General features: G+C 33.2%; 1 long non-coding RNA gene across 2 annotated transcripts; it reads left to right on the top strand.

The window, feature by feature from the left end:
* The first annotated feature begins 105 nt into the window (after nucleotides 1–105).
* On the top strand, nucleotides 106–14,521 carry LOC111083615. Of its 2 annotated transcripts, none has more exons than XR_002609144.1 (3): nucleotides 106–237; nucleotides 1,252–1,393; nucleotides 2,637–14,521. It is a non-coding gene; the product is annotated as an uncharacterized LOC111083615 (long non-coding RNA). The 2 variants fall into 2 exon arrangements; XR_002609143.1 differs by having other exon boundaries at nucleotides 107–237; nucleotides 1,248–1,393.
* Nucleotides 14,522–14,773: the final 252 nt, after the last annotated feature.

The following is a 14,773-nucleotide window of genomic DNA, read 5'->3' as shown; positions in this document are numbered from 1 at the left end:
GTTGTATTTGTACACGCACCTTGGTTAATAGAAGAACAGTTAATGTGTTTGTTGTCTTTGACAGCACCTTGGTTAATAGAAGAAACAGTTAATGTGTTTTGTTGTATTTGACAGCACCTTGGTCATGAGAAGAAACAGTTAATGTGTTTTGTTGTCTTTGACAGCACCTTGGTCATGAGAAGAAACTCACCAAACCTTTTCGAAGGAAATCGATCGGTTCAACGGATTCCGCTAAGGGTAAAATCATGGTTGAAGTCAATTGAAGTCAATTGAAGTCAATTCGTAGAGTATTTAAAATGGAAAATGTAAAGATTTTCTTATCTCACTTATTTGAATGCACGTTTGTTTTTGGTTTGTTTTTTTATTGGTTTTTGGAAAGTTATAATTGTTACAAGTGCGTATAAAGAAACCAAAATACTGATAAAACTAATATGTTCAATGAGCCTAGATCTGTTATGTTGCTATCTATTTCCTTTAAAACCAACTACAGTTTCTCAATGTAGTTGAATCCCGCCTTAAATTCAAGTGAGAACCTTCTATTTAATTTCGCTGGTAGAGTTGTAATACACGGCATACGTATTCAGAGTTACAAGAAACCTCTTTATTCCTGGTGCTTATTGTTTCTCAAATTACTATTAACTTTTCACGGTCACAGTTTATGGATTCTGCCTTGCTCGTCTTCTCTGTGGGGACGTCATTGTTTGCCATCTTTGTTTCTCTCATCTACGAGGAATCATTTGACCATTTATTTTGGGTTAGTTCAAATTACTATTAACTTTTCACGGTCACAGTTTATGGATTCTGCCTTGCACGTCTTCTCTGTGGGGACGTCATTGTTTGCCATCTTTGTTTCCCTCATCTACGAGAAATCATTTGACTATTTATTTTGGGTTAGTGAGGAATTTTTTAAGAGATGAGAAACTCTCATTATGTGTATTTGTCGTTAACAGAGAAATGCCTAATATTTATCCTTTACTTTGACAATAAACGGGTCGATTCCAGTACTCTACAGATTGTTTTATTTAATGAAGGAAGCCCGTTACTCATACAACATTCTGAATCTTTAAATAAGAATACTCTTGTACAAATAAAGTCATAGTGTGCTGCAGTCAAAGATGTCTGTTAACTGCGTTTATTATGTTATAATGTAAAAACCTTTAAGTGACCAACACTGCCCAGTTACTTTACTGATTAGATGTGTATGTAAACTTGCCTGAAGTTATTTTCATTTCTGTGCTCTTGCCCAGGCAGGGAGCAACCAACAACGTCACAATCGGGTCCCGATGTTCCCTACTAGCAACCTCTCTGCCCATCCACTGATTCCACAAGGTTGCCATGGTGCTGTATGTAGTATTTTCTGACTCTTGGTATGGATGCGCCCTTCTTCAAACAAGTGAGTTCCAATTTATCGATTGTGTTACATTCTCACTTTGAGTAGTGGAAAAGAACCATACCTCAGAACAGTTGAAAACATTTTCCGGGGTTAACATTGTTTCTGTTATTTGTATTCATTATTTAAAAAAAAAACCCTCTGAAATCATTCTTTCTTTTAACAAGCGATTATTGATAAGAAGTTTATTCAAGATGAATATACGTTAAAAATTATTGGAGAAGGAGGAACCCAAACTTCACCAGAGGCAGATTGAGAACCCTGGGTTTTATTCAGGAAAGTTTGTACATAGTAACTATATTATACTGCATATCTAAATGGTTGTTTTAGTAAACTAGTATTGCTTTTCTCTGTTTTCTTCAACAACACGAAACATGAACAAAATACGTGTCAGTGGACAGGCTGTTTCGAAAATCACTGAACACTTTCCAGATAAGATGATAAGTTCATTTAGAGATAAGCTTGATATGCTTTTGTTGAGAGTGATTGAAAGCATATCTTCTATAACAGTTTTCGAAACGTCCACACTTGCTTGAATAAAACATGTTAATCTCGATGTGGTCTTATTTTGTTCCTCTATACGGTACAAGCAGTTTTGAGATACCTTAATTCCAAATGTGATGTTTTCTTTATAAACACCCTACATATATGGTTCTGAACATCCTATACTTCACCAATAGTCAGTACCTGCTAAACAGTGAAAACTTATTCCACACTAACATAAACATTTTAAGATAAAACTAATTTTTTCTCTCTTTCATAACTTAACAAAAGTATGAACGACATATAGAAAAGCGTAAAGATTAATATAAGTCTTGAAATACTGTAATAATAATGTTTTTATTAGTAATATTTATTATATTAATTGTTATATTAATATTTGAGAAGAAATTCACCAAACCTTTTTGAAGTCAATTCGTAGAGTATTTTAAAATGGAAGATGTCTAAAGATTTTCTTGCCGCCCTTGTTTGAAATGCATGTTTTACCCTTTAACAAAACAGTCTCCAGAAACTGTTTTAAGGATTTCGATAATGTTACTCTATTACTTCCACCTAGAATACCTTGAGTACAATCCTGAAGCATTTTTGTAGTGTTCAAATTATGAAACTTTTCCAGATATAGATATAATGCATGGTATACTTCCAAGTTTTTCGAGTTATCAATTTTTCTCTAGGTTTTAAATGTGTCTGAGTTTCATTTATAAATGAGATTGAACAAAAACGTCAATTAATCTTATTTTTTCAGAGAAAATGACCAGTGGTGCTGAATTCTTTGTAAGACTGAGTTATGAACCACCCTGCACCACTTGCACCAGGATGTTCACCAGAAACCCGTGCCTCCTGCTGCTAAGCCAGAAACAGATACAGCGGATGTTGTGCGACTTAAATGATACTAATGTTTAAGTACCACTGACTTATCAGAGTTATGCAAGACACGAGTTGTTTGAGACAGTCAGTTTCCTTGGTCTGCTACATCTAGTGGTAAATAGAGTACCTGCACAGGTGGGGGGGGGGGGGTTGCAATTGTTTCCACTGTGAACTGCTTTGGTAACTTACTGCTACATCCACGTTATTATACCGTTGGAGAAAAAAACACTTTGATTTCTTTTTTTCTTTTCTTTTTTAAGTAACCGTAGAATGTCATGCAGTTCTCTGGAAACTGATATGTCACTAAAAATCAATGTACACACACAGTTATGGTGCGCTTTTGTTTTTCCGAATGGTGATGTACGCGCACAACATATCACTTATTAGTCGATGTGTGATTGGATGCTTGATACAAAACTACTTGCCCTTATATGGAAGTAGCTCTAAGGTATTTCAATGCGATGTTTCGTGTTAATCCTTCCACGTTTATAATAGGTTTCCGTAACAAATTATTCTTCATTACTGAAGGCAGCTGGATTGTTTGAAAGTAGATTTATTTATTAATATAATTCAGGTCTCTTTTTTTTTCTGACAACATAAAACAAGTGTTTAATTATTTTATAAAACGTTGGTAATATTTCCGAGAAACGACCGAAAAAGAAATTTGAAGCTAACTCAAAAGTAATGTTTAGTAGATGTTGCTTTTAACCAATAATTAATATATATATATATGAATATTTCATAGTGTCATATGTTCTAGCTTCTCATAAAGATCGTGACTTCAAAACTCATTGGTGGAATTAAAAGCAGTTAAACGTATAAAAGATCATAATGCTTCTAATATTTGCTGACATCTCGAGAACAGCAAAATGTTTCGAATGTATGCTAGCACCTCGTGATAAGTATAACCCTTACCACATCTTCCAGCACCTCGAAGTCAACTCTCCCAAAATCTGTCAGCACCTAGAGATAAGCATAACGTTTCTAAAATATTCCAGTCCCTAGAGATCAGTATAACGTTTCTAAAATCTGCCAGCACCTAGAGATAAGTATAACGTTTCTAAAATATTCCAGCACCTAGAGATAAGTATAACGTTTCTAAAATATTCCAGCCCCTAGAGATCAGTATAACGTTTCTAAAATCTGCCAGCACCTAGAGATAAGTATAACGTTTCTAAAAACCTGTACAGCACCTAGAGATAAGTATAACGTTTCGAAAAATCTGTCAGCACCTAGAGATAAGCATAACGTTTCTAAAAATCTGCTAGCACCTAGAGATAAGTATAACGTTTCTAAAAATCTGTCAGCACCTAGAGATAAGCATAACGTTTTTAAAAATCTGCCAGCACCTAGAGATAAGTATAACGTTTCTAAAAACCTGCCAGCACCTAGAGATAAGTATAACGTTTCTAAAAACCTGCCAGCACCTAGAGATAAGCATAACGTTTCTAAAATCTATAAGCACGTGAAGAATAGAATAACTCTCCTAAAATATGCTAGCACCACCTCGAGAACAGCGTAATGCTTTCAAAATCTTTCAGCACCTACAGAAAAGCAAAACGCTTTAAAATCTTCCATTTCCTTGAGAACAGTATAACATTCGCAAAATCTTCCATCATCTTGAGATTAGCAAATCGCTTCTAAAACCTGTCAGCACTTGGAGATCAGCTAAGTAAATCTTGTATACACTACCAGCTGTGGGAGTTTTGACACGATGCTCCTAACTGCCCCACAGCAGGATTATACACGTATAGTAAATAAACTGTTGTTATGGCGATCAGAAGCGAGCCTAAACCAGTCGATGAAAATTCTGCTAGCAATTGGAAACGTCATTTCTGTACCGCAGCAAATGGATAAATCTCGTTTTCCTATTACTTTCGTCCTAAGCCTACGTAGCGAAATATTTATCAACGCCAGACTACGTTGTTCAAGAAACTGTTTTTAGGAACTCAATGATGTTTGTGTAATTATATAACTGTGAAGTAAAAAAAAAAAAAAACAAAAGTTCTAAGTGTTCACTTTGGCCTCTGAAATACTTGTACTAGATATTCAGTTGTAAAGAAGTTGACGTTACTGGCACAAGTTCATTACACGGGTTAAGAATCGGCTTATCAATCGCCTTTGTACACTTTCTTTCTAAATATAACTAGTAAGAAAAAAAAACTTTAATTAAAATTATGTAGGGAATACTCACCAATAACATTTGTGAGAAGCTACAGAACTGCATTCAGTCTTAATAGATATTTCGTGAAGATTACAACCGTGTAATAATTTACTTTAGCATGCGCCCCCTTAAGTTACTGATTGTCAAGAATTTTATATTTATTTATGAATAAGTACTGAACATTTATAAAGGTTATATGTATAAATAGCTTTGTGTAAGTCGATAATATTAAGAAATATATTATTTTATAGGTCGTCCTTCATGTGGAGAAAACATATATATATATATACTTTTAGAAAGTAAATTATATTCGTGTCGCGTGATTCTACGTTAATGATAGCACATAATAACTGAATGTCAAATCGTGACAAATAATGAGTCAAATTCCACTTTAATTTTCTAATAGGTACTAGAAAGAGTATTAAAATGTTTTAATTATTGTTGATAGTACTTTAAAGCTACTGTTACTGTTAATTAGTATACTTCAGGAGACTTCCTTATCTTCAGAATTATTAATGCAAATGTATTAACTTCAATTTTTATTTTGTTAAATATAATTAAAGAATGTTATCAAACTTTACAGAATTTACTCCATCAGTCTCTTCTATATAGCATGTTTGACCGACGTGTGTATGAATATTTATAAGGAAGCTTGTAATTTAGTTAGCAAATAGCAATTCTAAACAGAATATCTGTTAATATTTCAATTCTAGACACAAGAATCGGGTAAATATTGATGTAATTTCAGAAAGAACTTGTAACATGCCTGATTTTGTTCTCTTGGGTTTTTAAAAACGTAAAAACATATCTTTTTTTTTTACATATGTATATTGGCTTACTTTGTTGCCTTGGGAACAAGAATGAGGCTATTGCTGGTCACGTGTCACGATGCACTGACAGGAGAGGAGGCCATTAATATTATTTTATAACATATAACTTTGTATGCATACAAAACATAATGTGTGGGAGTCACCTAATCTTATTTGTTTTGTATTGCAGAAAATTGTTGAAATATTAATTATTTCAAAAGCCGCAATCATAACATAAATGTAGCTATTGTTTGTATTCATTTCATTTCTAAAGTATGGGTGCAAATGCACGTTTTCGTTAAACAAAATGGCCTTTTATTAAGCCAGATGCAGTACATCAGATTTTCTGTGTAATGGTTTAAAACACAGCATATTAAATGTAACCATAATAAAAATACACAATAATCCTCCTATAATCGATGCTCGTGTTCAAATTTACGTTCCTCAAACCCCTGCTTTTCTTTTGTTGTTTTACAATATGGTCACACTTAAACGTTTAATTTCACTCTTTTTTCCCTTTTTGGACAGTATGATTTCGTCAATTTTTGGTCAGGATAGTTTTATTTCATCTAACAGTTTTTTCATAGTATAGTTTCGTATAAACGTTATTTTGTTTTAAGATGATATCGTTTCGTATAAACGTTATTTTTTTTTTGGGGTCAATATGGTTTCATCTAATAGTTGTTTTGGTTTTGGACAGTATGATTCATATAAACGTTGTTTTGTTTTTTTTGGACAATATGATTTCATTTCATCTAATCGTTCTCATCCTTTGTTTGCTTCTTGCTGGTTTTTACAAAAGGTTTCATATAACAGTTCTTTTTGGGTGATGTTTTTTGGAGATATTTTTCTGGATTGTTTCAAGGCAATATGCATTTATATTACCGTTACTTCTTGTATTCCTTCGCATCTGTACTGTGTTATTGTATGAATGTGTGTGTGCTCTATTTCCGTCAAAATATTAGAATTTGATTCGAAATTCGTTTCATTTAAAAGAGCATTCTCGCGACTAAATTTTTGATTCTTGGAAAAAGGTCAGTTGACCTACTTTGTAATGCTGTTAAATTAGTCTTTACTTAAAAAGTTTTGCTTGTACGCAGCATTTTCAATCAGAAACTAACTTTACATCTTTGTTCCTTCTGATCATCGAAGAAAAAAACGTGCTGAAAGAAAGTCAGTAAAGGATTTTTTCGGTTTATAAGTAAACTATTTCCTAGCGCATCCGTTTGCCATTAAAATATGCATTACACAGATATCGCGTTTAACTAAAACATATATTCCACGTTGAAAGAAAACTTTAGATGTCGATATTCTAGTGTTTCATTGAATGTTCTATTGTGATGATGTTTCATAGATAAGAAAGTTTCGGGGGAGCATATAATCAGTTCTGTTGCATTAGATAAAACAAAATTGTGCTTAAAATTTATCTTGAAATTTTTGCGTGTACAAAAGCAATTTAAAACCCGCTGTACCCCCCCCCCCCAATCTATCAGAGCCATTGAAACATGATGCTATCCGCTAGCTAACGGCACTGTTTAACTGTACTTCCCCACAGACGATTCATTGTTCTCTGATCCTTAAGGTCTGAGCAGGAGCTTATGTGTAACTGTTCTTTAGAGCCTACTAGAATCAGACACATCAGAACGTATTTTTTCAACACAGTTTACCCTTTACTGGCAGGATAAGTTTTATCAGTTAAAACGTCACACAACTTGCTAAAACGTATCCTTGTGGAAGGATGCATGAAAAAAAACCAACTGGTTGTTTAGTTTTCAGAAAAAAAGAATCGATCCCAAATGGTTCTTGGATAAATATATTTGTATCACACGAGGTACCATGATGACGTTTGAATATTATACTATCACTGTAAATTTTTTCAAAAACAAGTGTCCCATGCTATTAAAGTTAACATGAAAAGTATAGTAGAATAACCCTAGAAGACAAGCTCAATTGGCGTTCTATATAAGATATCATTGTGATAAGTGGTGGGTTTATAGAAGTTGATGAAACTCTATATGATTGGTCTTCATAACAACAATCGTTTATAGAAGTTGATGGAATGCTTTATATGGTTGGCCTTTATTACAACAATCGTTTATAGAAGTTCATAAGACGCTTTATATGGTTGGCCTTTATTACAACAATCGTTTATAGAAGTTGATGAAACGCTTTATATGGTTGGCCTTTATTACAACAATCGTTTATATAATTTGGTGAAACGTTCTATGTGATTGGTCCTCATTACAACAATCGTTTATAGAAGTTGATGAAGCGCTCTATGTGATTGGCTTTCATTACAACAATCGTTTATAGAAGTTGATGAAACGCTCTATATGATTGGCTTTCATTACAACAATCGTTTATAGAAGTTGATGAAACACTCTATATGATTGGCTTTCATTACAACAATCGTATATTATTTCTAATCTTGCACTGTCTTATTCCGATTATTTTAGAGACTCCCGATTGCATTTTTAAGGGTTATTCGTTGGTTTGTTTTGTATTTAATCCAAAAATGTTGAGCTAGTTCTTTCAAAAAACAATTTTCTTAACTCTAAGTTCATGAAATTAGCTAATATTCCAATCTTATATCAATTACTAATATCTTTAAGTATCATTTTAGGACCATAAACAATGACACTTGAGGCCCAACTAGACATATTATGCTACCCTATGGGTTTTAACATATTTAACTCGACAGTAAAAGGCAGTAGATATTTGTATCAAACCCATGTCAACACCAATAGTTGTTATAATGTGATGTTCCTCCACAGTTGACGAAGGAGATCTTTCTTGTTTGATTCTTAGAAGCATGTGGCCTCAGTCGAAACAACACTACGAATGTTAAAGTGTAACCAGTCTTTCCGAGTATAGATTTTTCTTGTTATATTTTTTGCGTGTTTAGTGAATATCTGGGAAACCTAAACATCACCTTTGACTCTCTTTGACTATTTTTCCTAAAGTACATGCACGTTATATGGGTATTTTGGGTAAATAAGCTTGATTTATCTTATTAGGTTACGTGTACAGCTCAAAGCGCCCCTTATCTTGTTAACAAGGAAGGACTTTTTTATTAAGTTTACAGAACCAAACAGTAATTACGCCGTTTGAAGTTAGTATTTGGCAAAGCTGAAGTCCAAGCCATTTCGTTTGGCCGCGTATCAGAGCTTAGAAATAAATTAATCAAGTTAATTCAAACAGCTTCCTATTTCCAGAGATAAAAGTGGTTAGATGTAGATAAACAAATTTGTGGGTGAAGTCTAAAAGAGGCCGTCAAATGAAAAAGGATGGCACAATAGGCATTAATAGCCTGTAATTGTATTTTGAAGAATTCGAGCATACATACACACGCGAATGAACTTTAAAAAAGGGATTATTGTAATATAATCGCTTTTTTCTAAACAGCTAGATGAAGTTTTAAAATAAAATAAAAACTAAATGTATAAATAACTTTAACAATATAGCTGTTATATCGTTACCGCCATAAAACACTCCCTCTTTTGTACCTGCATTAGCAAAATTGTGCATTTCAGTTATAAAAGAAAAACTTGTCATTTTGATGGTTAATTAAAAGATTATTGTCTCTCTAGTTAAATTTTAAAGTAATTCTAATATATAAACAGGTTAATACTTTAACAGATATTTGAAAGCGAATAAAAAAATACTTCTAAATGTATAAACTTTTCCTGTTAATTTTAGATAATCCAAAACTATCCATACCAACAATGGCGTGTGTCTCATTTGATTAAAATTGTTATTGCCATTAGCGTCATTGAAATGTTTATAGATTTCAGAGATGGGAAGTCTGCTCGATGGGACTTTTCTTTGAATTTGAACTGAATTCCGATAAAAAGTCGCGAGAAAGTAAAAGTTGTGACCTTCTGGATATTTCAGCCACCGTGTTAAGTGGTAAATCCTAGAATTTTAAATATTACATTATTTCGGTTTTCTTACTATATAGTCTTCAGACTGTTAGAAAAGAAGAAAAGGTAAAAGGAAATAAAAATTATTTTGATGAATCTTGTGTGGTAAATACTTTGTATTTGCTATGGTGCTAGAATTGACCTGCCGGGGAAATACAAGTCTTTAATATAAACTTCATTAATATTATTGTTTTCATATGAATATTTGTGACGTTATCGTCAGGGGTATGATATTGTGCCTTTTCAAAGGGAACAACAACAAAAAAACGAAACTTGACTGTTTCGACTCTTTGTTTTCTAGCTGTACTTTCAATCAAAGACACATTTTTATTTCATAGCCGTACTTTCGACACAATGCTTAACTGTTTCACCTCTTTGTTTCTTAACCTTACTTTCAACAAAAGACTTAACTGTTTTAACTCTGTTTCTTAACCATGCTTTCAGCTCAAGACTTAACTGTTTCACTTATTCGTTTTATAGCCGTACTTTCAACAAAAAAGACTTAACCGTTTCACTTATTCGTTTTATAGCCGTACTTTCAACAAAAGACTTAACCGTTTCACTTATTCGTTTTATAGCCGTACTTTCAACAAAGACTTAACTGTTTCGACTCTGTTTCTTAACCGTGCTTTCAGCTCAAGACTTAACCGTTTCACTTCTTCGTTTTATAGCCGTACTTTCAACAAAAGACTTAACCGTTTCACTTATTCGTTTTATAGCCGTAATTTCAACAAAAGACTTAACAATTTCAATTATTCGTTTTATAACCGTACTTTTAACCAAATACTTAACCATTTCAACTCTTCGTTTTATAGCCTTATTTTCAACCAAAGACTTAACCGTTTCACTTATTCGTTTTATAGCTGTACTTTCAACCAAACATTTAACCGTTTCGACTCTTCGTTTTATATCATTACTTTCAACCAACGACTTAACTGTTTCGTTTCCAGTGGAGTAAGAACAGTGGGAGCTAGAGCTCCTAATAATTTTTCAAATGGCCAATTTATGTTTTGCCGTTCTCCCCTCATGTTTCAAAAATCATTTTGTTGTTCAGAAAAATGCCGGTTTGTGAACGGTTAAAGAGCCACTGTTACTCCCCCAATGTTAAACGTCCTCCTACTCCACTGGATTATTATCCGGACTTTCATCCATAACCTTAACTGTACCACAGATTTGCTTCTTAGCAGTACTTCTATAGAGAAAACTGATTCTTTTATTTTCTTTTTACTTGGTCATTTTTTCGTCTTTAGGTTTATAAACAGAAATAGCTGTAATCTACAAGTGATGGACTGATATTTAGGAATGCTTGTAGATTATAAATCTGCATTCATATACCTGGCCTTTATCTGTAGTTCGTTATGTAAATGTTTTCCTATACAAAATAATGCTAACCAGTACAAGTTATTTTCTAAATAAGCTGAGATAGATTGTTCTCCCCTTAGTGTTTGAAATATAGATAAGTTCTTCTCTAGTGTGCAACTGATTGAAAAAAAAAAATGTTTAAGTTGATTTTTATTTGCTGGAAATATATATATATGTATATGCAATGATGGTTTGGTTAAGAAATTATTTTTTCGTGTGGTTAATATTTCTATCAAATAGTTAATAGTTGAAAATAATAATAATATATATCCACGAGTACAAAGAAATGTCACCAGTTTTGTATTACTCGAGATACGCCCCTTTTTTTCTGGACAAGTACAAGAAGTCTTAATCCATAAAACTGCTTTAAAGTTTAAGACTCTCAGTGTTACAACATTAATGACTTCGCTATTTTTATGCTTATGGCAAGAGCTTTAATAAAAGGTAAATTGAATATGATGCCCGGATGTCAAGTGCTGATATTTCAGAATATTAGGGTTCTTAGTCAGTGACTTCATCTTTGTAGAATCTGGGATCGAAATGTTCAAGTTGTAAAGATGTGGTTCAGGCATAGTACTTTCTTTAAAATAAGTCGGGATTTTGTGCTCCACGTGAAAAACGCTGTTAAACTCGCTTCTTGTGAACAACGCTGTTTAACTCGCTTCTTGTGAACAACGCTGTTTAACACGCTTCATTTGAACAACGCTGTTTAACAAGCCCCATGTAAACAACACTGTTTAACAACCTTCATGTGAACGACGCTGTTTAACTCGCACCATGTAAACACTGTTTAACAAGCTTCATGTGAACAACACTGTTTAACTAGCTTCATGTGAACAACACTGTTTAACAAGCTCAGTGTGAAAAACGCTTTTTAACAAGCTCAGTGTGAACAACGCTGTTTAACAAGCTCTGTGTGAACAACGCTGTTTAATGTGCTCGATGTAAACAACGCTGTTTAACTAGCCCCATGTGAACAACGCTGTTTAACAAGCTCAGTGTGAAAAACGCTGTTTAACAAGCTTCGTGTGAACAATGCTGTTTAACAAGCTCCATGTAAACAACACTGTTTAACTAGCCCCATGTGAACAACGCTGTTTAACAAGCTCAGTGTGAAAAACGCTTTTTAACAAGCTCAGTGTGAACAACGCTGTTTAACAAGCTTCGTGTGAACAATGCTGTTTAACAAGCTCCATGTAAACAACACTGTTTAACTAGCCCCATGTGAACAACGCTGTTTAACTAGCCTCATGTGAACAACGCTGTTTAATGCGCTCTGTGTAAACAATGCTGTCTAACTAGCCCCATGTTTAAATAGCTCCATGTGAATAACGCTGGTTAACCTGTTCTGTCTAAACAACTCTGTTTAGTTAGCTTCTTGTGAACAACGCTGTATAAATTGCTCCGTGTAAACAACGCTGTTTAGCTCTTCTGAGGATTGCTCTTGATATCAAATGAGTAAAATTAGTCTATTGGCACGTGAAACGTGCCACCAATCAGAACTAAGACAAGGTTAGAACAGATTACACCTGAGCTTTAAGGTTACTGACTGTTTCATCATTCCAGATTACACCAGAGCCTTAAGAGTCGAGATGGTTACTAACTGTTTCATTCCTGATTCATATCGGAGTTCTGTTTAAAATATTAGTTTCTGAATGTGATCCGTAGTAACGTTTAGTATGCGCTCATTCCTCCAGTACATGTGTGTGTGTGTGTGCGTGATTGACACGTAACGTATGGTTTGCTGCTGTCACGTAATTCACTAGTAAATACACTATTAATAGTTTGTGACGATGATTGTGTTTCAATATTTCCTGTTTGTTATACGGACTATAATTTAATACTCTAACTTTATTATAGTATGAAATTACGTTCTTTAACATTCATTTTTAAACTACCTTTAAATGTACTTGTGACATTCACTGTACAGCATATCTGTATATATATATATTTATTTATTTATTTATATTGCCAAAACTAAAATGATTGATAGTATAATTTAAGTTCAATGCGAGTTGAAGCGATTTACCTACGTCATCTCAAACTAGATTTTGTCCCACGAGGCTCACGTGACGGTGTTCCAGGTAACTGGTTTATCACACGGTAGAATGTTTATCCAGAGGTGTAATTTAAAATCCCATTTGTATCCAACACGGGTTTGAAATGGAAAGCGAAATCTTGTTGCTATGTGATACAACAGTATTATTTTTCTTCCTGAGAAAAAAAACATAAGAGTTATATCAAAACTCTTAACTTTACTATTTCTTTTTGCCGTTTGCTTAGTTCCCCTATTTTATTCAGTGCTTGTTTCCATGAAAGAATAGTTTGATTTTGATATGAAATATTAGTACAGCCATAAAATGATCTGCTGTGTCTTCTCAGAATATCTGTTAAAAATGTGTTATTGTGATAAAAAGAAACAAAGTTTTTTAACGGTTGATGTACAGACGTATTATAAGAGCAAGTGATAAGGAAAAAAAAGTAGTTAAATGTATCAACTTATTTAACAGGTATTTATGTGTATTTCGATAAGCATTAAGACTATCACGTGGTTATGAGAGTTTTGAAAAAAAATGTTGATTATTACAAACTGGTTACCATTCTAACTATGATATATATAATACTAAGATTTTGTTTTTTATTATTTTGTCAAGACCACGTTTTGGAAGGTCATTTCTCAGCAGAAATTATATATTAGATATCCAATGTGCCCTTCGAGATTCATATCTAAATGTTTTTCGGTGTAACATGTGATAAAGAGAAAGATTATTAATCCGTAGTCTACTATCCGGTTGAATGGAATTTAAAAAAATATTTTTTCTTTATTCCTACTGTGGTTGATCGCTTTGTGTTAGACTTAAAGTTAAACATATTGAATTTAGATATAGACTTCGACTGTAATCCTAAATATACACGCAAGAGACGCGAAAATTGAGTGCTAACACCCAGATAACCAGGTAGTTGACTACGATTCACATTTTTCTTATGTCCTAACTACTGTTTTTATAGGCGTTTGAGAGAACCTATTTCTTCGGTATATGATTGTAAGTGTCTTTGTTTGCTGTTGGGTGTACTCTTTGGTAAATATAAAATACACATCAACATTTAAATGGTTGGAATTCTCATGACCGACTGGTGCTTTATTAAGACTAGGATGTATATTTAGCGGAAACTGGTGAATTTAAGCATCTGTCGAAACATGTTTTCTTTACCAATTAGTGTTATTTTTATTGGTTCTTCGTTGCATTCGAAATCTTGGCTCTCTTCATTTTATACCTCTGAACTGCTAAAAGTTCCATTGTAAATGTTTCAAACCAGACCGGATTGTGTTTGTATTAATACCGTGCCAAACAGTCTGAGATTATTCTTATTTTTAGTTCAGGATTATTTTAAAGTTTCCAACATTCCAGTACATTTATGGGTACCTTTGATGCTGATATCTTTTTTATGCAACTTGTAATTTATGATTCTTGTTTTCGATAAAGGTTTATCGACTAGCATTCAATATGGAAGTGTTTTAGTTTTTATAATATAGCCTAACATCTCATTAAAACATTCACGGTTTTTATAATATAGCCTAACATCTCATTAAAACATTCACGGTTTTTATAATACGCTATCTTTTAATGAGATGTTAGGCTATATTATAAAAACCGTGAATGTAACATCTCATTATAACATTCACGGTTTTTATAATATAGCCTAACATCTCATTAAAACATTCACGAAACCTTAATCAACTATGACTCACCAATTC

Source organism: Limulus polyphemus, unplaced genomic scaffold (assembly GCF_000517525.1).
Source record: "Limulus polyphemus unplaced genomic scaffold, Limulus_polyphemus-2.1.2 Scaffold10348, whole genome shotgun sequence".
NCBI lineage: Eukaryota > Metazoa > Arthropoda > Merostomata > Xiphosura > Limulidae > Limulus > Limulus polyphemus.
Note: the sequence above shows the minus strand (reverse complement) of the source record. Positions and strands in the feature narration are given on the sequence as shown.